Raw genomic sequence first — 17,907 nt, 5'->3', positions numbered from 1 at the left:
TCGTGAGCAACGCAAAAGTGCCAATTGACGCTTTCTGCTGCTTGTAAAACCACTAACACTACTTTAAACTATTCCCTTTTCGTGGTAATATTATTTGGAATAATTTCCGACGTCCCCGGGCATTCTATATCCGAAAAATCGAACACACTCAATGTTCAATATTCAATTTTTGAACGAATTCTGATGTTCACATTGAGGTTCTGTTCGTGATAAAATTCAAAGCTGATGCGTGCATTATCGGCGAGGCAGGCGAATAGTGTATGTTCATGAGGGATGTTCATCGATTCAAATGATCACTTTTTCGCGAATTCTCCAACCACTGATCATCTGACTTGACTAACGCCGAACGAAACGCGAGGGGCTGCAAATTTAAATTTGCCATATCTTTGCAAATCACGGAGCTAATTATCGATGATCCAATCTATCACTTGTGCGTCGTACTTCTTTATCGATTTCGAAGTGAGCTTGGCTACTCAATTAATCGATGCTTGAAAAATTCTGATTTTGTTCAAAATTCCCTGATTATTTCAGGTATTTCCAGGTCATTTCAAATTCCCTGATAATTCCAGGTTTTACAGGTTTTTCCAGGTAGTTGCCACCTTGGAGCAGTTTTTACAGTTTGTGAATTTTTTTTCTTGGAATCGACTAGTGATTGTGAAATCCCGAAAACAGAATAAATGTTTTAAATAGTTTGGTACAATCATTGTTGAATGATATATATGGTTCGGTACGACCATAGATGAATTAAATGATTCAGTATGATTATTTTTTATGAAACATATGGTTCGGTACGACCATAGGTGAATTAAATGATTCGGCAAATTCGATTCGTATTAAATGATTCGGTACAATCATTGTTGAATGAAATTTCGTCGCGCAAAAAAAATGTTTCAACAGCCCGACCCATAGATTGGAAATTTGTCCGTTAAAAAAGTTCCATCTTTTAAGTATTTAGGGTTGCAATTAGGTTCCTGCAATTAGGGATGCTCATATTAACCATGTATCGAGTAAAATTGCAGCATTGACTGGTTCCATGAAAAGAGTACGTTGTTTTGTACCTAATAAAGCATTACTACGATTCTATTATATTCATTCCATACCATTCCATACCATTCCATTCCAATCAAAGCCTAAAAAATCAAACTTTGCATAATAAATGTGTGTGAATGTATTCAAATTGATCATGATCGGTGAAATGTCAAAACTCAGTTGATTACGCTTCGGCCTACTGTCTTTTATTCAGCCATCATCTGACACTATTGTTAACAGAAATAAAATAATTTTTAATTTACATATGTTAACAAACAAAATGACAAAACTTACAAGGGAATAATCTTATCACTAGCTTAAAACAAAACTTTTGTTGTCCACTGTACTTTCTTCTACGACGCCAAGTCCGTCCGTCTGTATCGTTCCCTTTTACTCTGTTCAAATCGTCTGAGCTTGCACAGGGCGCCGTCGTATGTGTTGGAGAAGCTTAGAGCATCCCGCTGTAGGTTTACTGTATTGCCTTCACGCAGTTTGACGTAGCACGGTGACTAAATTTCAAATCTTAAACATCTATTAGGAGTAATTTTTAATTTACCGTACTTATACTCAATAGTTTCACTTCATACAAGTTTACATCACAAAGTTATTCCCGTTCGACGCTTGTGTGACTCTCAAACGATAATGTTCGTGCACAAAAGGCCATGCTCTAACTCTTTTATTCATACGGCCTAATGTCTTACACAACTCCAAATTTCATCATAACATTTGTTTTTCAACTAGGGTCAGTCCTCAAAACACTAGACATGTAAATGAACTCTTGAGAAATAGGGCATGCTTGAACCTAGGCCTAGATCGCACTCTGAAATATGGTACATTAAAGTATAATTTGCTTCCCAGTGAACTGAAAAAATAACAAATAACATTCTCTTTAAAAATAAGCTGGAACATCACTTAATCAGGAACGTGAACGTGACTGTAAGTTTTTCTATCTCCTGCTAGTTTTTTTCCTGCATTTTGAATTATAATTATATTGTCACTGTTTAAAACATTTTCCTGTTTTGTAAACTATTTTTCCGATTTGCATGTGAAACCCTTCAAAGGAACTAATTTCCACTGGAGTTTCACTTCAGTATTGACTATAATTTTAATCTCTGCGTATTTTTTTCCTATTTTGGTAAGTGTCCACTACCAGGGGGCTCTTTCTGTAAGGCCTTTGGTGTGGGGGTCTTCTTCTCCTCTGTTGGGTACTCTTACCATTGCGTCCATTATTTTGAACTATTGTGGTATGCCCCGTTTTATTGTTTTACTATACGCTTCAAGCTTACCTATCACTAATTGAGGAAGTGACAGCCTGGAAGCTGGAGAGAGACATGTGTCAATCAGGGATGATTAGGTTTATGAACCTAGTACCCTGATCGGCGACGCCAACCAGATCTCGCTTTTGTGAGATACTGCAGTCTGCGTACTATTTGGGCTCCACGATTGCAGAGCAAGGGTTCCGAGATTTCGAAGATGATATTTACTTGGACAATATCCTGCCGCAAGGCCGGTAAGCTTGCTGAGATCTCTCTTATTGAGACTCAGCAACTTTTGAGTAACCTAAGGGTAGATATTCGACGTTATATATTTATTTAGATTGTTTGAGCGATTGTACAGCCATCCTACTGGCCATAACTGTTTGGCTCTCCTTTTGTTTCAGCCCACCCTCCAGCACACAGTCAGAGATCAGGCAGAGTGAATCTCGACCCGTAAGTAGAAAGTTTTGGAGCCACGTTTTCGTTTGTCGACTCACAACGAGTCGGCGTGTTGAGGATAGACGAGGATCAGGACTGAACCCCTGCTAGCGCATCGTTCAAGTCCTGCTCCTCCCCTACTCTCCTCTCCACCACATTCGTTTCTTTGTTTTTCGGTAGAGAGAGCTTGCACGGTAAGAAATCGTCCACTGCATCAGTGACCTTGATGGTGGCTTGATGTAGCAAGGGAAAATTGCTGTGGAGGGCGCCCTGGTACTCCGCAGGCTCCTTTGCGGCGAGAGAATTTATAGAACCCCCTCCACCATTCATCCCTCGGCACGGGTCGCGTCACACCTTGGATTAGGGGTTTATCCATTCAAGTTTTTACATAATAGCCATGGATAACAGCTATTACAACCATCTCCTTTAGGGGCTTTGGGCCCTCTGCTTTGGTTCCTGGGAGTCAAGGGAACCGTCCTGCAGGCGGAGAGTTTACACTTCAGCCTTCGCATGAGTGCCCCCTTCTCTGTCCGCATACGACCCTAGTTTCCACCGGTTGACCGATTTCCACTGAGGAACGTATCCCGGATGGTAACACGAGGAGGTCGAGATAGGAGTTGCTGAATAAGAGGCTGTGGAACGTCATGGTGGTTCTGGAGCGCATTATTCAACCATTTACCATCCCGTGTGTGTGGGGGTCAGTGGAGGGTATTCAAAAAAAGTATATGGTTCGGTACGACCATGGTTGAATTAAATGGTTTGGTACGACTATTGTTGATTAAGTATATGGTTCGGTACGCATCATAGAGGATTTGAATCGTTAAGATAATTTTTGATAGAACATAATATCATATTATGATTCGGTACGATCTATTTGGTAGATAAAATGGCTAGTCCATTTTAAACAGTTTGACCAAACCTCGTGATTTTAGTCATGACCTTGAAATGCGGTCAGGCATATATTAATATTTTTTTAAACGATCGTTCTACAAGTGATATAGGGACGGTAAAGGAAAGTATTGAAGAAGCATTTTTTGTGAATGGAGGGGAAAGAGTGGAAAGGAAGGGGGGAAGGTAGCTGCGCTTAAAAAGTTGTCATTGTTACTCCTTCCAGCATTAGACAAAAGGTAGGAGTCACAGCGACAACTTGCTAAGCGTAACTACCTATTACCCACCCCCCCTTCCTTTCCACTCTTTCCCCTCCATTCCCAAAAAAAATCCTTCTTCATTACTTTCCCTTACCGTCCCTTCATCAATTGTAGAACCGTCGGTTCAAAAAATTTCATTTTAAACAGATTTTTAAAGCTTCAGCGCGTTCTGAAAAAAACCTAATGTTTTTAAGGGCCGTTTATAATGAATTGCATGGAGCTTTTTTTTCTTCTGCTACGTGTTCGAAGTAACCGAATTTGGTACAAGCAAGGTTGGCGGCCTCAGCACACGTTGCGATGCACGGAAGTTCATCATGGACAAGAGCTTCGGCGAAACAATTTCGCCATTCGGCACTTTGGTTACGAGTAACACCTGTTGTAGTTTGCGACGCCGTTCAGGCGTGTCCTGTCCAAGCAGGTGACAGTAATTGAGATAAGGAGGAAGGTTGTTGTGATCTCGCCAGGAGGAGTTCGTTAATGCCAGAGGTAGGAAACTTTTCTGCACACGTTCGTTTAGCAATTTCAATAAGAGCTGGTGTGGAGTCCAGGCTAGGCAAGCATTTACAAGTAGAGGACGTACGAGGGTACGTCCAAGTTTTTCGATGAACCCAAGTTACCTACTTGCTTTAGAAGCGATTTCCGTACGGTACCTGTCAAACTTCAGCTTATGGTCCACAATAACGCCGTGATCTTTAGCGTAGGCGATTCTATTTTAGCGCTTGCCCAACAGTACTACACTCGAAAATATTGGCGTTTGAATTCGGTAAATTTATCAGTGTGTATCATTAAAAAATTAGTTCACGAATTTATCTAGTAAAATCTGTAGTTGATAATAATCCTCGATGCAATGAATCACCAGATAGATCTTTAAGTCATCGATGTAAGCTAGCTGGTATCCATTTCCTATGGCATTTGCTACGTCATTGAAACAAATGATGAAAATAAGAGGGTCAAGCGTGCTACCTTGCGGTAATGTTTTTTTTTAATGTGGGTAATAAGTCCGATCCAAACTCCGATCCGATTCCAAACTCTATCACTCTATTTTAAAGCAGGATGTGATGATCAATTCATTGGAATGAAGCTTTCAGGTATGTATAAATTACATCGAGTGCTCAAGTGCTGGTAATTGTACCAAACTGCTGTACAGTTTTGGGTGATCAGTAGCATCCGCCACAACTCACTCCCAATTTCGTTAGAAAGTATTATTTGCAAATTAGGAATTAGTTTGCTTAGGAGTTATCAGTTAGGTAAATGCATGACAAAGTCAGTTTTTTCCCTAAAAATATAATAAATGGCAAATTCGTCACAAAAAATTGTTTTGAAGCGTGTTAGTTGGACATTTTTCCATGATTTATATTAAGTAGTTTTTTTTTATCATATTTTATCTTGTGAGAAGAGGAAAGATGTAGGAATCGAATTGTGATTGTAAACCCCCGTTAGCAGAATAGATGCTTTAAAGGTTTGGTACGATCATTGTTGAGTGATATATAAGGTTCGGTACGACCATAGATGAATTGAATGATGCGGTACTATCATTGCTGGATGAAGTATATGGTTAGCTACGTCCATGGATGAACTATGATTCGGTTCGACCGTGGATGAATTAAATGATTCTTTACAATCATTTTTGAATGAAGCATACGGTTCAGTACGATCATAGATGATTCAAATGGTTTGGTACGACCATTTTTGATGAAGTATATGGTTCGGTACATTTAGCCGTGATAGTCTTCTGGCTTTTAAAAGCAGTTTAGAGTGCTTCTGAGCGTAATTTAATCATTTTATTTTTTGGTTTTCTCTGGAATTTAAAAGGAGATTTTGAGCTTATCCTGGGAGCATTTTGTCGTTTGACCTTTTCTAGTCTATAAGAAGTGTTTAAAAGAATTCTAATTTTTTAGGTGTTTTCCATATCCAGCTTTTCACAAACAAGAACAGTAAACGGTGACCGCATCAATTCTATGGATGATATGGACTGATGTTAAAACCACTTCTGATTATAAACAGGCAAATAAACAAAGTACGTACAATGTGTGCAAAAAGAATCGATCCTCGGTCGACATCGAGAAGTTCTGCAAATCATATATGCTTTGACCAAAGAGTATGTAATTAAGATAATGAAAATCGCAACTGTCGTCTGTTCTGTTCTGTTATCATCGAACCAATTTTACTTTGATTGGCACCGTAAATGCACGTCAAACGTCAGGATGTAAATCAACCATAAGATAAGCAAATCAAACCAACCCGGCACACAGGGAGGACATCAACCAGTTGCATTCGGTTGAGGAGATGGAAATCTCGGCTTGGACATTAGTTTGCATTGGACCCAATTGATTCCAGCAACCGATGGTCGGATAGCTTGGGGTGATCTTTAAACAGTCAGTTTCCTACCGGTTTGTCAGTACCGAGGAGATACCTACTACCTCAGGGATTAAATGGTAGCAATCATCGAGTTAACTGAGTCGGAACTTGCTGTTAAGCACTTCCGGCGTCAATCGGATCTCGGTGGCAAGAGCCAATTTGAATAGATTACTCTCACCTGCAGTCGCACAGGGGGCTTCGGGTTGACAGACGAATGAAACCGGGGCATGTTTCCGGTGAAGAAGAATATCTTTCAATGAAGTTCGGAAATTAATTACTATTACCTTCTAGGTCTAAGTTCGAACTCAGAGAAGAGAGGCGGCTTGTTGATGATATTCAATTGAGGATATAAAATGTTTAATTGAGAACGTGAATGACATGGATGAAATTGATTGCTTCTCAATAAAGTTCGTTTGGAGTTTTTTTTATGAGTGAATCCTATAATGTTAGCTTAACACTCCTTCTGTGGCATTAAAGTTCATTCCACAAATCAACTGTCAAACGGTGATATATTACATCTAAACTATCTACTGAACATTTTATTATCATGTTCAGTCGTGTGCACTCCGGTCTGTACCATCGTTTCCGGTCAGCTCCTGCTAGGGTCCTCGGCAACCGCTCGCCCATGCGATCAAATTTTAATGCATATCATGTAACGTTAATGTACTGCTTCGTGACCGCTTTGCAACCATGCAACCGAGCCATCATTTATCAACTGCACCCACCTATTTATAAAGCCGGCTGGCTGGTGCAGTGCCACCACCGTGATAGTGTGCCGAGTGCAACCGGGAGACAAGAAACAGTTTCCCAAATCGTTAAGCACACGAGATGTGATTGCCGCTCTCAGTCGTGAGGTGAGTGGGTGGCGTGTTTCAGCCTCAGTCAGGTTTCGCGTTCATGACGATGACGATGGGAATATTGTTGCTGATGATGACGATGATGATGATTTTGATACCGGGAGATGATTATGGTTCCGGTTAGTTCCGTCCGTTTACCGAGCTTTCTCGATGTTCGCTGCACTCCGAAAATGTTTCGCTATTTTCGTGGAAACGTTCTTAACAGGTCAGTGCATTTCATTGAAAATAATATCAAACTTAATTCAATTCCCATTTCATTCTTCAAGTCCTGAATTAACGGGAGTCAATTTTCCGGGAAAAAAAATCACAGTCCAGCCAATGTTCACCACCTTTATGGAAAGGACTAATTGCTAGTGAAAAGTGCTTCCAGAATCAAGCCACAGGACAAAAAACAGTATAATCTGTGCGAGACCTTGTGCAGCATACAACTCACCGGACGATAAAAGCATTTGACACGGAAGCATGCAGCCGGGGTAAACTTTTGCCACTACCGCATCCGGTGTGGAACAGGGCGGCTGGTACAAGCCAGATATGCATGAACATAAACAAGCATACATATAAACATCTACATGCACAAACGAAATATTATACGAAAACCCATCTTTCCAAATGGTTGTTGCGGGAGGAAGCGAAGAGCTTGATTGAGTCAGGCCCGGTTTCTGGTTTTATCTAGCCTCGTGTCGGATACGGGTAAAGGTACATTTCGTAAACAGGTCCGTATCAAATTGAGTGCTCAATTTCTGTCACACGATTTGGGTGGGAATTTTGGGCCGGAATTTGCAACGATTCTGGGAAATGGAATCTTCACCGGGCCGAGCGACAAGAAAGGAATGCAGAACGAAGTCACTACACTTGTCTGTCAGGCCAATGTCATGTCATCCGAAGCAGAATATGATAGGCCTATTGTTGCCGAGGGAAAACGGTACGTTGTTGTTGATTGATTTAGTTTACATACGATTTGGAATTTTTCGTTCTAGCACGTAACGGGTGATGCTAGCTGTGAGCCTCGTTATTACATTTGGGAGGATGTAATTATTCAAATGAAATTTGTACTTGTATCTCTTTTGTAGGGGCATGTTGAATCACTTTGAACCAAATAGATTCTTATACAATTGTAAGATGGAAGATAATTGTATATACGTAGCCCCAGGGACTTGGACTGGGACTGGGACTGGGGCTGGGACTGGGACTGGGACTGGGACTGGGACTGGGACTGGGACTGGGACTGGGACTGGGACTGGGACTGGGACTGGGACTGGGACTGGGACTGGGACTGGGACTGGGACTGGGACTGGGACTGGGACTGGGACTGGGACTGGGACTGGGACTGGGACTGGGACTGGGACTGGGACTGGGACTGGGACTGGGACTGGGACTGGGACTGGGACTGGGACTGGGACTGGGACTGGGACTGGGACTGGGACTGGGACTGGGACTGGGACTGGGACTGGGACTGGGACTGGGACTGGGACTGGGACTGGGACTGGGACTGGGACTGGGACTGGGACTGGGACTGGGACTGGGACTGGGACTGGGACTGGGACTGGGACTGGGACTGGGACTGGGACTGGGACTGGGACTGGGACTGGGACTGGGACTGGGACTGGGACTGGGACTGGGACTGGGACTGGGACTGGGACTGGGACTGGGACTGGGACTGGGACTGGGACTGGGACTGGGACTGGGACTGGGACTGGGACTGGGACTGGGACTGGGACTGGGACTGGGACTGGGACTGGGACTGGGACTGGGACTGGGACTGGGACTGGGACTGGGACTGGGACTGGGACTGGGACTGGGACTGGGACTGGGACTGGGACTGGGACTGGGACTGGGACTGGGACTGGGACTGGGACTGGGACTGGGACTGGGACTGGGACTGGGACTGGGACTGGGACTGGGACTGGGACTGGGACTGGGACTGGGACTGGGACTGGGACTGGGACTGGGACTGGGACTGGGACTGGGACTGGGACTGGGACTGGGACTGGGACTGGGACTGGGACTGGGACTGGGACTGGGACTGGGACTGGGACTGGGACTGGGACTGGGACTGGGACTGGGACTGGGACTGGGACTGGGACTGGGACTGGGACTGGGACTGGGACTGGGACTGGGACTGGGACTGGGACTGGGACTGGGACTGGGACTGGGACTGGGACTGGGACTGGGAGTGGGACTGGGACTGGGACTGGGACTGGGACTGGGACTGGGACTGGGACTGGGACTGGGACTTCTTTATTGCTTTTCTTCTATTACGTTTTTCTGACTGCACACGGGTCAGGACGACATTCAATGATGATTCTTTGACATTCAATATTTCAGCGATAAAACCCGACTTGCGTTGTCCCATGTTAAAGATTTTATTGAAATCAAGCGATTTTACAAGCCTGTAATGACATTTTCTTGAAGAAAAATGTTTCGATCCTTTAAAATCCAGTGTCATGGAAGCTGCAAATGGTTATTAACAAACTTTCGGAGCATCCATGGGGACGCCTCAGAATTGTTTTCAAATTTTATTATGAGAAACAATCAACCATTTTCTCAAGACGATGCTGATACTGTCTGAACTGAAAGTTGAATAGTAATCTGGGCAAAGCAAGGAACTTTGTATTCTAAAAGGTTTTGATTTGGTGGCTAAAAGCTCCACATACGCAACACTCAATGTATCGGTATGAATTTAATTCAATCTTCCAGATGCTTTTTACCTCTTGTTATGATTTTGAAATTATACAACAAAGTTGAATATATAAAGTCAAAGTATTGGTGAATGAAATCGGGCTTGAAAGCTTGCAATAGACTCGACATTGGGAGTGTAAAAAAGTCATCCTGAAGTGTAAGTTTAGATATCACCGAGGGCTAAAAGAGAATAACTTTCCAGAAAAAAGAACAATTCAGAATAACTTTCCAGAGAAGAGAATAATTCATTGAAATGCAACTCAATAGACTGCTCAATCCAGTAAATGGTACTAACAATTACTGTTATACCTCAGGACAATAAGAGCTCAAATTCTGCTTTCAAATTGATACATTTCATCTCTAACCCATCTTGTTTCCCCATTTTCAATTCAATTCAACTTTCAAGCTCCATTGAAGCGACCGTCTTTTATTGCATATCTCGGTTCTCGGCGTTCAAGATATACCGTATTCTGCACCGGGAAGCGCATCAAAAGGTTTCGGAATCAAAATTTGATTGAGTCTGTCATCCGTGCTTTCCCTGACGAGTGCGTAGCCTTTCAAAGAGTGATATTATATTTCTCCGTATATTTAACGCAGACAGCTTTCGCAAGAAACCACTCCAGCAGCAGAGCTAGTATCAGTTTCGCTCGTTTTGTGCGTTTAAATGAAGTTTCATTTTTCGACTTGACATCAAACGGGCGACACACACGACTTGGCTGGGAAAATTATGATTGCAGAACGCAATCCTCCTCCCGTGGCAGCTGCGGAGATCACGTGTCGGATTAGAATTCGATTCGTACACATCTGCACCGCACCGTCCCGAAGCCGTTCCGTTCGATGAATACTCATCATTTTAGTCCGATATATTGAAATGTCTGCCGGTAATCCAATAATTTATTCACCATCTGATAAAAGATAAACCCAAACCACGTGCGATTGCAAGCTACGGTAGACACACTCACACGTACACTTCTCGATTCACTTCTGCTGCCCCCCCTTCTCTCCAGGCTGACAGCATCGACGATGCAGGATATCGATAGGCCAATGGTTGAGCCTTTGGCCTTTGAAACGACGTATGAATATTTAAATTTACATTATCAGGATCCCAATTCACCCCAAAAGCTAGGGTATCCAGCCAATTCGGAACCGCATTTCATACTCACTCAGGCACGCACGTACACTCGCACACAAGCAGTTGAAAATTGGCCCGTCCACGAGCTCATAAACACAATTTACAGATATCGAAGCATATGCAGCGCAATAGCGGCCCAGTCCTATTCTGTACATTTCGATTGGATGGTACTTTGTCCTGCGGGTTGTGCCGAGTTTGGGGAACACTTTCAGCACTAACAAGCTCAAACAAATGTGCGGTGTGCTGAAGGCACTTGAATTGGTCCCGCGGACGGCCGAAACAACACCGGAATGCAGGTGGTTGAGGGTCCTGCCAGCTGCAGTCGATTTGTTCTAAATTTCGACAAGTTCTGCGCTTCTGGATTTTGGATTTTGGCGCAATTATTACTGCCAGCATCGACATTGTTGCACCGCTGGGAGTTGGTAGGTACTTGTTGTTGTTGGGGGCACGAACGGAACACTGCTGCACTACACTGCACAAGCTTCGGAAAACTATTGACTTTCATTGAACTCTAATAATAGGCAGTTAGTTGTGGAAGTCGTACCCTGCAAAAACGGACCAACCAGCACGGTTTTTGGTGGGATGCCGTTTTTCCATAAATAGCGAGCGAAGTTTGAATTTCGTTCAATAAGTGCGGAAATGTTTGTTGTTTTTGTGTGATTCAGAACCTATTGTTGAGGGAAATAAAGTTAACCGGGCAGTTCGAATGCTTTCATTTGTACAACAGCAACGTGGCGATACGGATGATTTGTCGATGTTTGATGGTAGTGAGTGTCCTCCAACTTTCCTGCACAGATTACAGTCGTATCCGAACTCGTTAATAATCTCAACACTTTTGCAAAATACTTATCGATCCATGCCATACATTTATTTCTGTAGAGCAAAACCTAAAATTGAGTAGAAATTCTTACGACTCTAATTTTAAAAAAAATCTGACTGTTAAATCATTTTTAATCAAAGTAAAATACCAAAAATTGTAAAGTACCAAAAATTGTTCAAATATGCCATCATTAATATACAATACCAAATGGTTCAGCACTTCAAAACGCTACGTAGGTATAATTACAAACAATCAAAAGGAACAACACGCACTATAGTTATGGATACAACATGGGTATTCATTCCATTCAATATATTACGGGGGCAAATCCTCAAATCCTTTCAGATCCGGCAGAACCGGCTCAATAGGAATTTTTCAATCAAATGAATTTGCGGAGAACAGAAAATATTTTATGAGGTAATTAACAGAAATAAATTGAAACAAATGATTAACTTGACTATGTGTAAATTATTTTGTAAAAATAAATGCAAATTTAGATATCAAGTTTTTAAAACTCCACCTAACCAACAGCATTTAATTGTCTCTTTAACTCATAATTTTTACGCAGGAATACTGCAATTATGTCATACGAAAACTAATCTCTAGAACTAACACAAAAACAAAAAAACAGATATGCATATAGGGTAACCAACCTATTTTGGACCCCTTAAGCAGCTGTACATAATTTGGACACTTGCATTTGATTTTGCTGTAAGTGTCCAAATTATGTACAGCTGCTGAGGGGGTCCAAAATACGTTGGTTACCCTAACTTACATACGTATGAGGAAATTCTGAAATGAAACTGATGCATAAATTGTAAAATAATGCTATAAAAATGGAATCATATTAGTGCAAAACGGCAAACACAATATACTCCAAAATATAATATATAATATAAAACAATAGTTAAACAAAAAATAAACAAAAAGATAGCACAAAAGAATTCAAAATATTGACACTGATCTGAAAACTGGCACAAAAATAGACAAAATGGTACCGAAATAAGAGAAAAATGATTCAAAAATGGTACAAAAATATGACATAAAATGATACGGGAAATAAAACAAAAAGTTATAAAGACACAAGAAGGACTTCATAAATGCTGAAGCGTATATGGAAAATGATAGAAAAACGCCCTAAAAATAATACAAAAACTACCATAATAAGCACAATTAAAGATACAAAACCGATACAAAAGTGACAAAAATAAATACATAAATTATCCTAACAAAAATAGTTCGAGAAACAGAACACTGAGAAAAGATAAACAACAAATAAAATAAAGCAGAAAGATTCACAAAAATAACACAAACGAGCTACAAAACTTGAAATAAAACTGACACAAAATGGTATCAAAACTACACAGAGGTAAAGCAAACTGTAAAGGTAGCAAAAATCCAACCAAATTGATGAAAAATCAGCATAAAATAAAACATACAAAGATACAATAACGACACAGAAATAATACAAAAATTACTTAGATTAGCAAACAGGACAAAGACAGTGATCTAAAAAATTTTAGAGTTAATAAGTTTTTTGTTAAAAATGATTCATTAATAAAACCAAAATCGTGGAAACTTCTTTCTGATTACTTTAGACTATTTTTGGCCTTTCCTTATCTTAGCTTCCACACTTCCTTGTGGCTGGATTTAGAGTTCTTTCAAATCTCTTTTGGAATTCTTTCAGACCTCTTTTGGAGTTCCTTGAAACTTCTTCTGGGCTTAATTTAGGCGTTCTTTAGACATATTCAAAACTTTTTTCAAGTGTTTTTCTACTTTTTAATGTTTCTTTTACATTCTGTTTAGACTTCTTTTAGGCTAGTTTTAGGCTTAGACTTTTTTAGATCTCTTCCAGACTGATTTTAAACTTCTACTAATGTTTTTTTAGAATTCTTTTATTCTCTTAGACTTCTTTTGCATTTATTTAAAATTTTTTAATCTTCTATTAGACTTCTTTTAGATTTCGTTAAGACTTCTTTTAGACTTGATTTAGAACATTTTAGCCTTCCTGTAGATGCGTGCTTGACTTCTTTAAGACTATTTTTAGAGTTCTTTTAGACTCTTTTTAAACATCTTTTAGGCCCTCTTAAGACTTATTTTAAACTTCTTTTGGATTATTTTAAGACTTCTTTTAGACTTTATATAGATTACTTTTAAACTTCTTTTAGATTAACTTTAGATTTCATTTAGACTTTTTCAGACCTAGTTTTGATTTCTTTAAGACTTCTTTTTGAACTCTTTTAAGCTTTTCTCCTATACTTCTTGTAGATTTGTTTAAAACTTTTTTTAAAAATGCGGGTAGGGCGCTATATCTCTGCATATTAGCGTTGGTAAGAGGAAATGCTTATCAACTTAGGGACTATATTCGCTCGTTTCATTATTACTGACTTTTGTTTTCAGGTATAAGTGAAAGTTGTCACGTAGTTTTCGAGCCATAAATCTCTCATGACATCACATTGTGCATAGTATTTTTCAAAATAAATTCAATTATGGTTGTATATGAGTACCAATGGCATTATACTAAATTTTATAAAAAGATCTTTTTATATCTTAATTTTCGTAATGCTTTACAAGAAAATTTTCGAATATCCAGGTTAGTCTCATATAACTGGTACTTACCTACTTCCATTATCCATCTAGCTCCCCCCATCTACTAACAAAAATTCCTTTCCCGAAATACTTGTGAAGATGCAGAGGATTCCCTGGTCTTTAGTAGCAACAAATATTGGACTTTTGCCGATTGGACATTCCTTCCCATCCCTCCAGGATTCGGACGTGGCCGGCGTCGGTATTGATCAGCATGCAGGGACCTGATAAGGTGAACCAAACCTCGTGATTTTAGTCATGACCTTGAAATGCGGTCAGGCATAAATTAATATTTTTTGAAACGATGGTTCTACAATTGATGAAGGGACGGTAAGGGAAAGTAATGAAGAAGGATTTTTTGGGAATGGAGGGGAAAGTCAATTGTAGAACCATCGCTTCAAAAAATTAATATATGCCTGACCGCATTTCAAGGTCATGACTAAAATCACGAGGTTTGGTCTATTTTCACAGGAACGGGGCTTCCCCCGAAACCCCGCGCTGAGAATCGCGGCTAACACGCTGACAGACGAACAACGTTCACATGCAGTACCTTGTACATAAGTCGCAAAGGTCTGCATAGTGTCGTCGTCCCGTCAGTAAACACAAAGTTAGATTAAACTTCTCGGTCGGTGGTTTCTACAGTGGGTGGAGGAAAAGGCACAATTTGTGTCTAAAAATAGCCCAACCCATGTCGCTACATTAATAAGGTGGGTTGTGCAGTCTCCTTTTGTCCAGCGCCTCTGTAGTTCATAGATACATGGGTACCAGCAAGCCACATGCCCTGGCGGGTGTTGTGGGTTCGAATCCGGTTATAATCTCAGATTATAGCTTGGTTCGACCCATGCACCTTCCAGCATTGGACAAAAGGTAGCAGTCACAATGACAACTTGTTAAGCGTAGTTACCTATTATCCCCCCTTGTTTTCCCTCTTTCCGCTCCATTCCCAAAAAATCCTTGTTCATTACTCTCCCTTACCGTCCCTTCATCAATTGTAGAACCTTCGTTTCTAAAAATACTGATAAGGTTGCACAATGAGGAATAGCGTGCTGTCCCAAGTATGATTTTTCAAGCCATCATTTTGCAGTTTCCATCGGTCCTGGTCAGTAACGGAGTTGCAGCACAGGGGCGGTATCCTATGCTTATGCTTATGCTTATAACACATTCCAGCGTTACGGGACACTATCCCTACTATGCAGAGCGGTTCCTATTTCATCAAATCCCTGGCATTGTAGTGGAAAATGAAATACTCCTTAAACAACTATTTTACAAGGTATTTGCCAAAAAATTGGTGAAACAGGAGGCGATTCACAGGGTAACAACGGGTGCTAAATGTGTCCCGTAATGCTGGAATGTGTCTTACGCGTATTTGTTTAAAACTTTGTTTTAAACTTGTTTTGTAATGTTTTCAAATTTTCAGACATTATTTAGACCCACTGATAGATTTCTTCAACTACAGTACTGACGTTCCAATTTGCTGGAAGAAAATAAAAGAGAACTTAAACAGAAAATAGAGACAAAATAATGAACGGGATAAAACAGAAACAGAACATAGCAGAAAAGGATGTAAAGCAGGACGTAGTAAGGAGAAGAACGGAACACACGAATACAACAAAAATAGAAAATGAGGAAACAAAAACCGAGACGAAAAAAGACGAAAAATGGAGTAGAAAAGGGCAAAACACGAGGAAACTGAAAAGGGCTAAAACTGGGACAGGAAAAGAAAAGGAAAAGGGAATAGTGAAGCAGAAAGAAGGGATAATTAGGGAGAAGGAGGTTAAACGAGACAAATAGAGGGAAAACGAGAAAAAAAGGGCAAAAGCGTGACAGAAAAGATAAGAAAACGGGAATGAAAAAGAGGGAAAACGAAACAAGAGAAAATGGAGCAAAAAACAAGGGAAACCAGAAGGGGAAAAAAGAATAACGAGAGAACCGAGAAAACCAATAAAGGAAACGAGGAAAGCGGGACAAAAAGGTGAAAAGGAATATAAGAGAAGAAAGATTCGACGAAATGGGATTAAGATTAGAAAATGAAACAGAAAAAGAAGAGATGAAAAACAGGAAAAACGGACCATAGAAAAAGGTAAAACTGGACAGAAAAAACTGAAAAAAAGGCAAACTGGAGAGCAAAGCCAAAACCAGAAAGTTAGAAAAGGACGTGAACGGGAAAAAATAGAAAAGCGAAGAGAAAAGACGGAAAACGCGTAAAAAATCACAAAAAATTAGTGAGATTAGAACAAAAACAGGATTTAAAGTAAGAAGATTTAAAGTTAATTAGAACAAAAACAGGATTTAAAAAGAAAATAGAGGTGCAACGTGTAAGTGTAAGAGATATGTTAATCTTACTTTCAAGTAAAACTTCGTGTCCATGTCCAAATTTGGGTCTAATTTGATGTCCATTGTCAAGTTCAATTTCTGATCCAGTTACTTGTCCGATTTTAGGCCCTATTTCAAGACTAATTTCATATCAAATTTCAAGTACAATAGTTGAATCAATCTCTGTGCTTGTCAACGGAGAGAGACGGGGGTGTTTAAAAATCGCGTAAAAAACCGCGTAAATTCCGAAATTCGCGTAAAAACCCAAATTTCGTTTAAAAAAATGTCGTGGATTTCAACACTACGTTAAAAAATGGGCTAATTAAGCACATCCGCGTAAATTCCGAAATTCGCGTAAAAATAGTCGCGTATAAAAGTGACTCTAGTGTACTTATTAAACGAAGATTATACCTATTTTGAAGACAGATAAAGGTTCGCCTTGGGCTTCAAGACATCATCGGCCATCAGTTTATTTTCTTCCGTAAGTAAATTATTGGAGAGAAAAATCGATTATTCTGTCCAGTTACATACAACTTTTAGGATTATGGAAGGTTAAATTTATTGGCTTTATTGTCCACTAAATTTAGCTCAAGTCAAATGCACCTACAGTTACAGCTGGACCAACAACAGCAAACGCAGTACCTGTGTCTATGCATGAAAACTAAAGTTCCTACCGAGCAGCTGTTTGGTCCAAGCGCTTTTCTTAGGGGACAGCAGACCAGCAGCCTATCGGAAACACACCTAGAGATGGAGCGTAAATTGTCGGTAGGCTTACGCAAATTGTGCTTCCTGGTTTTCCGATAAAACCATAAAACCGACAGGGCTTAAGCTGCCATCTTCTGTGCATTAGAACATTTCAACGGAAATGCTCGGAGGAATAGAGCAAGAGACATTCCGACCCGACACCGGCAGCCGAGCCGACAGCAGCTCGTTCCCCGGGTATCACAAAGCAATAAACCGACAATTAGATGACAAATTTCAATAATTGATAAATTGATCTTCGCCTTGGGCCTGCTCCAGATGTCGTTTCCTACGTGATGTGGCATCGTGTTCAACCGGCAACCGACACCCAATAACGTTGCCAGCCAGCCGAGCCGGTTTGGTTGGCAAGCAAAGCCAGACCGGCAACCGAGCCCTAAGCCTTTGAAGAACGACACGACGACGTTGTATCAAAGCGATTTGGCGTTTCTATTTCGAAGCATAATTACCGACATGTGTCGGTTGAAGATTAGCGCCAAACCAGTCTTGTGTGTTTGCTTTACTACGAGGAGCTTCACTGTGAGCCTTGGAA

This window comes from Sabethes cyaneus, chromosome 3 (genome assembly GCF_943734655.1).
Source record: "Sabethes cyaneus chromosome 3, idSabCyanKW18_F2, whole genome shotgun sequence".
Classification (NCBI taxonomy): Eukaryota; Metazoa; Arthropoda; class Insecta; order Diptera; family Culicidae; genus Sabethes; species Sabethes cyaneus.
This window is presented reverse-complemented; position numbering follows the sequence as displayed.